Source organism: Schistocerca cancellata, chromosome 2, assembly GCF_023864275.1.
Source record: "Schistocerca cancellata isolate TAMUIC-IGC-003103 chromosome 2, iqSchCanc2.1, whole genome shotgun sequence".
Lineage (NCBI taxonomy): Eukaryota > Metazoa > Arthropoda > Insecta > Orthoptera > Acrididae > Schistocerca > Schistocerca cancellata.
This window is the reverse complement of record NC_064627.1, coordinates 1,152,185,526-1,152,195,190: the sequence shown is the minus strand read 5'-3', so window position 1 is coordinate 1,152,195,190 and position 9,665 is coordinate 1,152,185,526.

Sequence of the window (9,665 nt, the reverse complement as noted above, 5' to 3'; positions counted from 1 at the left end):
ATTGACTAACTTCAATGCTAATGGAAACGGCGCAACATATCGCCTTTTTCCCTTAATTATTTCTCAGCACAATATACGCTGCAACACCCTTACAAACTTTTCAGACTGCCTCTGACCACCCTTCATAAGGCGCGTGAACAGCTTCAAATGTTGCCGGACCACTGTGGAGGACACAGAGAAGCTTGTCCTCGCCTGCCACGTCTTCTGTAAACTGTCTGTCGGCGTGATGTTGAGATACTCCCTTGGCCAGCAAGCACCTCAGGCCTGTTCTTGGATAGAACTTGTGTGCGGCTAACTCGGACGCCAGCTCCGTTCAGTCCCAGTACATACGATACCGACGGCCAGTTACCGCAGCTGTGGGTTAGCTTGCCTCGTGAGAGGATACAACGGCTTTATAACTCCCTTCGCAGCTAAACCAGTGTATGCGCGTCGTACTGACAAAGGGCTTCATACTGCCAAGTTCTTTGTAAATTTGACTCGATTTTTTAAGCACTGAAATAACATGGCACACCCTCTCAACCGATGAAGTAATTTCGTTTCCACCTTCCCATCTCGGAGCGTCATGTTGCCTGGTAGTGTATACTGTCTGATTACACTATCACAATCAAATGTTTAGAGCTCATCACGACATTCAGATAGACAGAGGTTGCCGTCTGGAATGGAAAAGATGAAACAGCCACATAGGTATAGCTACTGTGAAGTCAGTTGTCGAGATTCATCTGAAGGTCTATCAACAAGTACTGCTGCTATTCAAAACACTTTCTTTAAGCATACTACCACCAACACATTTACGAAATTTGTTCCTAATCTCTGCAAAGGATACCGAACATAACATAAAAAACAAAGAACTTTGAACCAGGGACAGCGCTGTTTAAAATTGGTTTCTTTGTTCCCAGTCGAAGATTGTATCAAATGTTACAGTGGTTTACTAGGTGGTATTTTTCACTCTAATAAATCATTGTTAGACAAAAAAGTCTTAGAAACGACCGGGGGTCGATTGCCACGCCTATGGATTTGTAATCTGGCACTTACTGACATCTTCAACTTTCGTAGTCCTGTCTTCCTCAGTTGCGTGTAATACTACGGTTGTTGTGGTCTTCAGTCCTGAGACTGGTTTGATGCAGCTCTCCATGCTACTCTATCCTGTGCAAGCTTCTTCATCTCACAGTACCTACTGCAACCTACATCCTTCTGAATCTGCTTAGTGTATTGATCTCTTGGTCTCCCTCAACGATTTTTACCCTCCACGCTGCCCTCCAATGCTAAATTTGTGATCCCTCGATGCCTCAGAAAAATGTCCTACCAACCGATCCCTTCCTCTAGTCAAGTTGTGCCACAAACTTCTCTTCTCCCCAATCCTATTCAATACCTCCTCATTAGTTACGTGATCTACCCACCTTATCTTCAGCATTCTTCTGTAGCACCACATTTCGAAAGCTTCTATTCTCTTCTTGTCCAAACTAGTTATCGTCCATGTCTCACTTCCATACATGGCTACACTCCATACAAATACTTTCAGAAATGACTTTCTGACACTTAAATCTATACTCGATGTTAACAAATTCCTCTTCTTGAGAAACGCTTTCCTTGCCATTGCCAGTCTACATTTTATATACTCTCTACTTCGACCATCATCGGTTATTTTACTCCCTAAATAGCAAAACTCCTTTACTACTTTAAGTGTCTCATTTCCTAATCTAATTCCCTCAGCATCACCCGACTTAATTTGACTACATTCCATTACCCTCGTTTTGCTTTCGTTGATGTTCATTTTATATCCTCCTTTCAAGACACTGTCCATTCCGTTCAACTGCTCTTGCAAGTCCTTTGCTGTCTCTGACAGAATTACAATGTCATCGGCGAACCTCAAAGTTTTTACTTCTTCTCCATGAATTTTAATACCTACTCCGAATTTTTCTTTTGTTTCCTTTACTGCTTGCTCAATATACAGATTGAATAACATCGGGGAGAGGCTACAACCCTGTCTCACTCCCTTCCCAACCACTGCTTCCCTTTCATGCCCCTCGACTCTTATAACTGCCATCTGGTTTCTGTACAAATTGTAAATAGCCTTTCGCTCCCTGTGTTTTACCCCTGCCACCTTCAGAATTTGAAAGAGAGTATTCCAGTCAACATTGTCGAAAGTTTTCTCTAAGTCAACAAATGCTAGAAACGTAGGTTTGCCTTTTCTTAATCTTTCTTCCAAGATAAGTTGTAAGGTCAGTATTGCCTCACGTGTTCCCATATTTCTACGGAATCCATACTGATCTTCTCCGAGGTCGGCTTCTACCAGTTTTTCCATTCGTCTGTAAAGAATTCGCGTTAGTATTTTGCAGCCGTGACTTATTAAACTGATAGTTCGGTAATTTTCACATCTGTCAACGCCTGCTTTCTTTGGGATTGGAATTATTATATTCTTCTTGAAGTCTGAGGGTATTTCGCCTGTCTCATACATGGAAGTGAAACATGGACGGTAAATAGTTCGGACAAGAAGAGAATAGAAGCTTTCGAAATGTGGTGCTACAGAAGAATGCTGAAGATTAGATGGGTAGATCACATAACTAATGAGGAAGTACTGAATAGGATTGGGGAGAAGAGAAGTTTGTGGCACAACTTGACCAGAAGAAGGGATCGGTTGGTAGGACATGTTCTGAGGCATCAAGGGATCACCAATTTAGTATTGGAGGGCAGCGTGGAGGGTAAAAATCGTAGGGGGAGACCAAGAGATGAATACACTAAGCAGATTCAGAAAGATGTAGGTTGCAGTAGGTACTGGGAGATGAAGAAGCTTGCACAGGATAGAGTAGCATGGAGAGCTGCATCAAACCAGTCTCAGGACTGAAGACCACAACAACAACAACAACAACAACATAAATTTTTCTCACCAGATGGTAGAGTTTTGTCAGGACTGGCTCTTCCAACGCCGTCAGTAGTTCTAATGGGACGTTGCCTACTCCGGGGCCTTGTTTCGACTTAGGTCTTTCAGTGCTCTATCAAATTCTTCACGCAGTATCATATCTCCCATTTCATCTTCATCTACATCGTCTTCTATTTCCATAATATTGTCCTCAAGAACATCGCCCTTGTATAGTCCCTCTATATACTCCTTCCACCTTTCTGCTTTCCCTTCTTTGCTTAGAACTGGGTTGCCATCTGAGCTCTTGATATTCATACAAGTGGTTCTCTTCTCTCCAAAGGTCTCTTTAATTTTCCTGTAGGCAGTATCTATCTTACCCCTAGTGAGACAAGCCTCTACATCCTTACATTTGTCCTCTAGCCATCCCTGCTTAGCCATTTTGCATTTCCTGTCGATTTCATTTTTGAGACGTTTGTATTCCTTTTTGCCTGCTTCATTTACTGCATTTTTATATTTTCTCCTTTCATCAATTAAATTCAATATTTCTTCTGTTACCCAAGGATTTCTATTAGCCAGCGTCTTTTTACCTACTTGATCGTCTGCTGCCTTCACCACTCCATCCCTCAGAGCTACCCATTCTTCTTCTACTGTATTTCTTTCCCCCATTCCTGTCAATTGTTCCCTAATGCTCTCCCTGAAACTCTCTACAACCTCTAGTTCTTTCAGTTTATCCAAGTCCCATCTCCTTAAATTCCCACCTTTTTGCAGTTTCTTCAGTTTCAATCTGCAGTTCATAACCAATAGATTGTGGTCAGAATCTACATCTGCCCCAGGAAATGTCTTACAGTTTAAAACCTGGTTCCTAAATCTCTGTCTTACCATTATATAATCTATCTGAAACCTGTCAGTATCTCCAGGCTTCTTCCATGTATACAGCCTCCTTTCATGATTCTTGAACCAAGTGTTAGCTATGATTAACTTACGCTCTGTGCAAAATTCTACAAGGCGGCTTCCTCTTTCATTCCTTCCCCCCAATCCATATTCACCTACTATGTTTCCTTCTCTCCCTTTTCCTACTGACGAATTCCAGTCACCCATCACTATTAAATTTTCGTCTCCCTTCACTACCTGAATAATTTCTTTTATCTCGTCATACATTTCATCTATTTCTTCATCATCTGCAGAGCTAGTTGGCATATAAACTTGTACTACTGTAGTAGGCATGGGCTTTGTGTCTATCTTGGCCACAATAATGCGTTCACTATGCTGTTTGTAGTAGCTAACCCGCACTCCTATTTTTTTATTCATTATTAAACCTACTCCTGCATTACCCCTATTTGATTTTGTGTTTATAACCCTGTAATCACCTGACCAGAAGTCTTGTTCCTCCTGCCACCGAACTTCACTAATTCCCACTATATCTAACTTTAACCTATCCATTTCCCTTTTTAAATTTTCTAACCTACCAGCCCGATTAAGGGATCTGACATTCCACGCTCCGATCCGTAGAACGCCAGTTTTCTTTCTCCCGATAACGACGTCCTCCTGAGTAGTTCCCGCCCGGAGATCCGAATGGGGGACTATTTTACCTCCGGAATATTTTACCCAAGAGGACGCCATCATCATTTAATCATACAGTAGAGCTGCATGTCCTCGGGAAGAATTACGGCTGTAGTTTCCTCTTGCTTTCAGCCGTTCGCAGTACCAGCACAGCAAGGCCGTTTTGGTTAATGTTACAAGGCCAGATCAGTCAATCATCCAGACTGTTGCCCCTGCAACTACTGAAAAGGCTGCTGCCCCTCTTCAGGAACCACATGTTTGTCTGGCCTCTCAACAGATACCCCTCCGTTGTGGTTGCACCTACGGTACGGCCATCTGTATCGCTGAGGCACGCAAGCCTCCCCACCAACGGCAAGGTCCATGGTTCATGGGGGTATACTGATAATTTTTACTGATGGACCGTATGACAGCAACTGAATAAAACACAATTTTAGTGCCATACCCGTTTCGCCTTTATTTTCTGCTTGGCATCATTGCATTGAAACAAGCGTTCAGTTCATAGTGCTGTGGAATGTGGGAAAAAACCGCAGATTGGCATTCATAAGAAGAAGAAGAACAACAAAAATGCAACAGGAGCGTAATATGTAAGAAATTATCCACGCAACCTGCCACTGATGATCCTTCGCAGAAAATAAAGGCGAAACGCGTATGGCACTAAAATTGTGTTTTATTCAGTTGCTGTCAGACGGTCCATAAGTAAAAACTATCATCTGACACTTATTCTCTTCGTCACTTTAGTTAGTGTGAAAAACAAGAGTGGGATGTATTTCGGTGTAAGATAGTGTCATCCCCTAAAACGAATTAGAGCATTTAAACCAAATCAGAGGTTCAATCACCCTGAAGAGAATCGCTTCTGATCGATAAAACTTCGGATTTAGTTTAATAGTTCACATAGAATGATGCACTGTTCCGTACGAAAGAATTTAATTCTATTTGGCGTTGTCTGTGCAAGCCTAAGCAATTGTGCAAAAACAAGCTCACTGTAGTCCACATTAACTCTAAGAAAAAAAGATGTTGATGTCTGAGGAATATCTTATTGCTCCGAACCATACCGGCATTCACGGACAGATACGTGGTGCATCTGAGGAATATCTTATTACACTGATCCAGATCGAATTTCAGAAACAAAGAAGTAGGCAACTGAGGAATAAGTTACTGCACCGATCGAGACCGAGACTCAGAAACAAAGATATTGCGTTTCTGAGGAATATCTACCTGTAGAGTGGATTTGTATTTGTGCTATCTGTGAAGATTTCGTTTCCTGCCACCAAATTCTTAAGAACTAACTCATATGAAATTCTAACGAATAATGTAAGGGCTTTCACTGATACCTTCCTAACTATCCTATGAAGTATATCGTGACAACCCAAAAAGGAGCGAGGAAAATGAGAGGAGAAAGTACCAGCAGCTGAGGATATTCCAAACCGCTTACAATATCTGATGTACATCCTTATGCTTAATACCAGTAATCTTTAGGAAATCAGGCACTGTAGAGAACGATAGGCTCTTTTTCTTCAGAAAGAAAAATTAATGAATTAAAAGAACTGATATATAATTTATAATGGAAAGCTCACTTTCACCCTGTCTCATAATAAAGTCAAATTAAGACTATTAAATGATTTAGTAATGTTTCAAACGGAAGTTCTGTGGAACGCTCTTGCTCTAGGAGCGGCACAGCGGATGGTTGCGAGGCGAGCCGTGTCTGTTTGTTTGGAATTCCCTTCACGAGCTATTTCGGCCTGTGAGGGGGCTTGGACGGGTTCTGAGAATGAAGAAGTTCTGGCAACGAAAATTCTGTGTTGGATGTTAAGCCTGAGCTGTAGAGCCAATCAGGGGGTCAGAACTCCCGTTGGTGAATTTTTGTTGTAGTTCAATCAAATTAGACGTTATGTTGAGCACTTACACAAAAAAGGGAAACTTGGCGGAAACGTTCAGGATAATGTCCAGATCAAAATACCACAAGTCTCAAAAAATCCACTTTGTGGAAAATCCACCATCTTGAAAAGATCTCCGCTATAGTGGAATTTTCGAGCTTTAAACATAGTAACTGAACCAAGCGTCCTATTGGGTTAATTTTTGTGCCAAGTGAATGAGTTCACGCATCACTATCTTCTAAAAATTATTTACTATAGTCCAGTTTTGCTTTTCAGTTATATTTCCTTTAACTCAACTGGCGCTGAGAAAAATTGAACTAAAAGTTTGCAACTTTTATCACACTTTGCTGATCTTTTTTTAATTTCAGGTAATGTTGTAACGTACAATAAAAACCTAAAACAATGTAAATAATTTAGGCGAGAGGGAAAAATAGCAACAAAAGTAGGCAGAGTTGCTGTAAGCTAAAATGGTTCACTCACTGGCCAAAAATTATCTGAAAAAAAAAACTAGCTCCAGAACTGCTTTTATAAAAATGGAAGAAACAGTGGACAGGACTTTCTGCATTTTGTGGTTATTACCGTGTTTATGTAAAGACTTCAGTTACCGTTTCGACTTCGTCTTCGATGTGAGTCGGCGAAGTTCATCCAATTTGTGCACCCAAATGGCAAGCGCAGTAGCCACACACACTAGTACAGCTTAAGCAGTTTGTCCTGCCTATCCACATGTTTTCGCAAGCAGATTTACAATTGCATTACATAATGTGAGGTACTTGCTCCGGTGCTGGTTCGTCTTGAGTTGGAATTTCCGTAAGCTGACCGGCATGAACGCCCCTACGCACCACCATTCTTTTTCCAGAAGGTGATTTCCCATTCGTATTTGAACCCAAAGGGAATGATAGAAATCAATTAAAGATCCAATGGTTTGTGTCATCCTCAGCTGGTGGTGAGCTCCGTAAGAATGGTGTTTGTCCGCAACGGATGTTGGTGGAAGTGCGGCCAAATCAAATGTTGCTGTGATGAAGTGCTTTGCAGCACTCTTTTGTGGCATACAATTACACAAATTTCCTTTCTCTGACGGACACAAGTCCAGATCGTCCGCTCATAGTAACCTCTCAAACCTCTGCCATCTCTCTCACCACATCCACCACTGCTGGCGGCTGACCACCTGCCCAACGCTACGCGCTGTTCACATCCAACTGCCCAACGCTACAATAGCGAATATTGCAACAGTGAGTCCAACCAGCCACAGACTGCACACAGCGCAGCCGGCGACTTTCATACAGAGCACTACGTGGCGTTACCAACGTAAAAACCTAAACAGCCTACTTACAACACCTAAGACTTCTCTTGCGATTTCCTAGGATTTGCCAGAGTAGCGCACTTACTATTTGCACATTATGTTGTTTTGACGGCCTACTAAATGTGCACAAAGTATGAAGTAAATCCGTGCTCCCAACGACGTGGCCTCCCTTGTTAGCTGAAGTGTCTCGCAGAGTAAAGAAATGGAATCATGCCTTCGACGCAGAACAGGCGAAGTTCTTCTCTGACAGACAGTGTCTACTACGACACTAGTAATACTGCATCCGATCATTACAGGTTTGATTTTCCTACTGATCCGAATTACCTTACATTTTTCCACATTTAGGGCTAGCTGCCATTCATCACACCAACTGGAAATTTTGTCTAAGTCGTCTTATGTTTATCTACAGTCACTCAACTTCGACACTTTGGCGTACACCACGGCATCATTAGCAACCATCTGCAGATTGCTGAGCACCCTGTCAGCCAAATCATTTATGTGTATAGGGAACTTCCCTGGGACACTCCTAACGCTACCCTCGCCGTAGCGAACAACATACTCGATTCTATTATTAAGAAGTCTTCGAGCTACTCACATATCTGTGAACCTATTCCATAAGCTCGTACCTTCGTTATCAGCCTGCAACGTGGCACCGTGTCAAATGCCTTTCGGAAATGTAGAAATATGCAAGCTACCTGTTGCTCTTCCCCGGCCGGAGTGGCCGAGTGGTTCTAGGCACTACAGTCTGGAACCGCGCGACCGCTACGGTCGCAGGTTCGAATCCTGCCTCGGACATGGATGTGTGTGATGTCCTTAGGTTAGTTAGGTTTAAGTAGTTCTAAGTTCTAGAGGACTGATGACCTCAGAAGTTAAGTCGCATAGTGCTCAGAGCCATTTGAACCATTTGTTGCTCTTCATCCATAGTTCTCAGTATATCATGTGCGGAAAGGACAAGCTGAGTTTCACACGAACGATGTTCTCTGTACCCACGATGATTCGTGAACATAAGCTTCTCCTTCTCAGGAAAGTTTATTGTATTCGAACTGAGAATATGTCCAAGGATTCTGCAGCAAACAGAAGTTAGGGATATTGGTCTTCAATTTTGCGGATCCGTTCTTTTTTAGCTTTCTTATTTATTGGAGAAACATGCGATTTTTCCAGTCGCTAGGGACTTTTTGCTGGACGAGAGATGTAAGACAGCTAACGGGTCAATGTCGTAGGGTACGTTTTGTAAAATCGAACTGTGATTCCATCAGCACCTGCTGATTTACTTGCTCTGCAGTTTTTCAGTTGTTCCTCTACGCCAGATGTGCTTATTACTACGTCACCCATACGGGGAGATGACATCGTGATAGCTAATCCCCGTTTCTGTACTGACATTGTCGATAAGGTTCGGCCTATTTGTAGCTACAAGGTCTAAGATATTGCCACTGGGTCGGAGCTGCCAAGCTAGCTGCTCAAGACAATTTTCAGAAAATGTGTCCTAAAGTATTTTGCATGACAGTGTATGTACCCTCCTCCCCCCCCCCCCCCCTCCGACGAATTCATGGACATCCCAGTCTGTACTCGGGAGGTTAAAGACGTCTCCAACCAGTACTGCATGATCTGTGTATTTACGTATTATTGACCGTAGATTTTCTTTGAATGTCTCTTGTAGGTTACAGTACGCTTGTTCGCCCACTGCTTGAATACTGCTCAACAGTGTGAGATCCGTACCAGATAGGATTGATAGAAGAGATAGAGAAGATCCAACGGAGAGCAGCGCGCTTCGTTACAGGATAATTCAATAATCGCGAAAGCGTTACGGAGATGAGAAACTCCAGTGGAACACTCTGCAGGAGAGACGCTCAGTAGCTCGGTACGGGCTTTTGTTAAAGTTTCGAGAACATACCTTCACCGAAGAGTCAAGCAGTATATTGCTCCCTCCTACGTATATCTCGCGAAGAGACCATGAGGATAAACTCAGAGAGATTAGAGCCCACACAGAAGCATACCGACAATCCTTCTTTCCACGAACAATACGAGACTGGAATAGAAGGGAGAACCGATAGAGGTACTCACGGTACCCTCCGCC